This window comes from Mus pahari, unplaced genomic scaffold (genome assembly GCF_900095145.1).
Source record: "Mus pahari unplaced genomic scaffold, PAHARI_EIJ_v1.1 scaffold_6312_1, whole genome shotgun sequence".
Classification (NCBI taxonomy): domain Eukaryota; kingdom Metazoa; phylum Chordata; class Mammalia; order Rodentia; family Muridae; genus Mus; species Mus pahari.
In genome coordinates this window covers 14,489-18,110 of record NW_018391670.1, presented here as the reverse complement: position 1 = coordinate 18,110, position 3,622 = coordinate 14,489, and positions in this window count along the sequence as shown.

Genomic DNA, 3,622 nt, shown 5'->3' with positions numbered 1-3,622 from the left:
TTCATTTCCTTTCCACTTTCATTTCCTCTATCATTTCCCTTTCTTTCCTTCCCCCTTTTCTTTCCTCTTTCTTTCCTTTCCTTTCCTCTTTCCATTATTTTCTTTTCATTCTATACCTTCTTTGAAGAAGCTGCTGTCAAACCAGGATTTAAACCCAAAATTTCCATGGAGCCCACGTTAGACAGAATATGAGTATCCTGTAAGGATTGTTAGAGCAATATATCTTTATACCATTTTTAAATCCATTAATTTAAACTTCCCTTAATATCTGCCTATAGGAAGCAGATAGTTTTTAACTATTAAGCTCCCTTCCAAGAGCAGCCATCCTGTTATAACATCTATGTGTTGTGCTCTAATAGGAGCCACAGACATTTATTTAATTCATATCTATTACACCTATCTGTTATGGTCTCTACCTGGAGTCACAGAGTTCTACTAATTAATGCCTGTTCATAGCAGGCAAATATTTTCTTTCAAAATAGAATAGAATTTCAAAAATTATATCATAATCATTTTTTCCTTGAGACTCTAATTTAAGTAGAGTAGAGCCTGGTAACATCAGGCCAACATCTTCTGTGTTATTTCTCATATTTTGGTAGTCAATCACTTAGAAGACAACATTCATTCTTTTCTTCTGAATTTCTGGCATTACCTGAGGAGGAGAAAATTTTTTATAACAAGGGTTATAATAAGAAACATAAAAGTTATCCAATTGTATTTACAGGATGAAATAAGAAAAGAAGAGTCTATAATCTCATGACTAATGCTAGACTTTCCAAGGTGCACAGATCTCCAGTCATGCAAAGCTAGATACAGTTTAAAGCAGTGCAAGAGAAGGCTTCATATTCAGTATTCTGTAGGGCCTATTTCAGATAATTGGAGCAAATTTTCCAAGGTTTCTCTGCATCCAACTATCAGATATTAATGCAAAAATGTATTTTAGCCTTTGGGGGAAGAGCAAATTGATGCAGTGAAGTGATTATCTCTCACTTTGTTCAAGTTAGAGATGATAATGCAATCGATAACCAAGAAGCACTGGTTCAAATTTATATGATATCCTGTAGAAATGTGCATGTTGGAAAGAGGTCAGGTGTAAAACAATGCTTGAAAGTTTTCAGAGCAGTATCTCGGTTTGAATTTCTGTAACAATTGGCTGTCCAATGAGTAAAAGAGTATTATTATGTACATGTTAATGAGAGGGTGTAGCTAAATATTTTGTCTGAGTATTTAGAGTGAATTATCCAATGGAACATGAGCAAAGATTGATTTATCTGTGGTTTTATAGGTCCATCCTTATTGAACATATCATATGCCAACTGTCTAATATTGAACTCATCATATGCCAACTGTCTAATATTGAACTAATCATATGCCAACTATCTATTATCTAACTATATTTCTTTTCTCTTTTGCAATCACAAGAATAGGGACTGTGAGAGTGTGTTTGAAAAGACAGACATAATACACTTGCTAATTATTCATAGAAAAATGCACATACTACATATCTGTAATAGTCATTGCATCTTACCTAAGCCAACATTTTCATGCCAGTTCTATATCTATTAAACTAAAAATCAAATATAAAGAAACTTCATTTAAAAACTCAAAACATTTTTCTTAAGAAAATATTAATAGTAACTGTCTGCATCTGATGCAAAAGTCCTTTGTTGATTAAATGTTTTCTTATATTTGTAAGTATGTTAATTAATTTCAGTAAAACATATCTTAAAATGAAAATATTTAAAATTTATGGGGAATAATATGTAACATATTAACATCAATATTTACAGAGTTCATATTGAATTTACATTTTATCATCAATTCTATTTAAAATTATCTGTGTGCTACACAGCAAAGTAGGGTTTATTTATCACTTGAGATTGAACCAGACAGATTTCAGATAATATAGATGTTAAAGGATAATTTTGGCTGTTTTTCCCCTCAATCAGCTTTACTTGAAATGAAAAGGTTCTCTATTGGTAGATTTTGTGCCCCTGAATCACATTTCAAAGTAAAAACATTCCAACAGAATACCCAATTCATATCTGAATTCAACACTTCATGTTTGTAAAATATATTAAATCTCAAACTTCTTAATATGTAATTTGAGATCAGGCTAGTAGAGTGTACTTGTACTGTATCTGCATTTGTATCTGTACTGTTGTCTGTCCACTTTCCACATATTACTGGTGGCTATTATAGTAGCCAGTGGTGGTGAGTGTAAACTTACTCTTATAACCATAACTCCGCTAAGTGTTTCAAGACTCCCTCAGAATACTGTCACCTTTCAGACACTTCTGATTTTACTATGCTCATGAAGTGTGAAGTTTCAGAAATTTGTTAGGTAAATCAGAAATGATTTTCCATTTTTAACTTACCCTGCCATCTGTGAGCATTGATGATAGCAGCAGCGTTATGAGAAACAACATCACTAGGAAAAAAATCCATGGTTGAGACTAATCAGAGAAGATATCTTAGTTTTAGTTTTAGCAAGAAGTGCATGGTACAAACTAAAAGTGCAATATTGATAGACATTATGCCCACATAGGCAACTGTGTGACAATTTCTTTAACAGTGTAACAAGAGAAGATATATCATATGGGGTCACTGTAGTTTCATTGTGCCAAACTTGATTATAGTAAGATAATATCTAATCTAAAAGAATGTATTGCACTCCAAGTTGCCTATTTGTAGAGGAGGGAAATTTGCAAAGAAAAAATTACAAGTATTTGACAGTTGTTTTTCAAAGTATAGCAATGTTTAGTTGGTTCTTCTTTCTTTACAATTCCCATACATACTATACATAAATCAAGATACCAGGGTTGTGATGATGTAGAATTAAATATAAAAATACCCGAGAAAATATTTTGAGAAGACAATTGAAAGTTATGTATTTTTTTTCTAATAACTGAATCAAATTTCGTTTTGTCCTTCAATAAAATTATAAACACAATCATTTGTGTGTGTGTATATATATATATATATATATATATATACATACATTAAAGCTCACTTAATCTATATTTTGAGAAATGGGTGGTATCAAATTCTTACTAAGATTTAAATACTCTCTACTCCTGGCACATGGTGTCTATTCTCAGTTATTGACAAATCCTGCATTCCTTAGATGCTGCTAAAGGCTACTAAGTGTAAAAACATTAGCCTTTGTGTTGGCACTCACAGAAACAGATTATCTTATAGTTTGCACAGGTGGAACCTTAATTTGTATAGTGTATCTACTTTCTACTCCTTCAAATTCTTTTTTAATGAGAATATAATTTGCTTCAGATTGTTATCTGGCTGAGAGCAATTTACAGAAATCATCAAGTACATTTAAATATGTTACTCCATTTACCACATTCCACTCTTAAAACTCGTCCATATGCTCCATAATGCTATCTTTCCAATGATAGCCTGATTATTTTCAGTGGGTTATTTGACTAAAATTTGAGTCAGAACCTCTCCATATATATCTGTAATGTTGTTTCCTTGTTCTCTTTTCATATATAGAAATAATTACAAAATAAACTACAAAACAGTCTGGGTTATACTAGATCATCATACGTTAATTGACTACCTAAAACTTACAGCAAAATATCATTTATTCTCTAATTTGTGAACT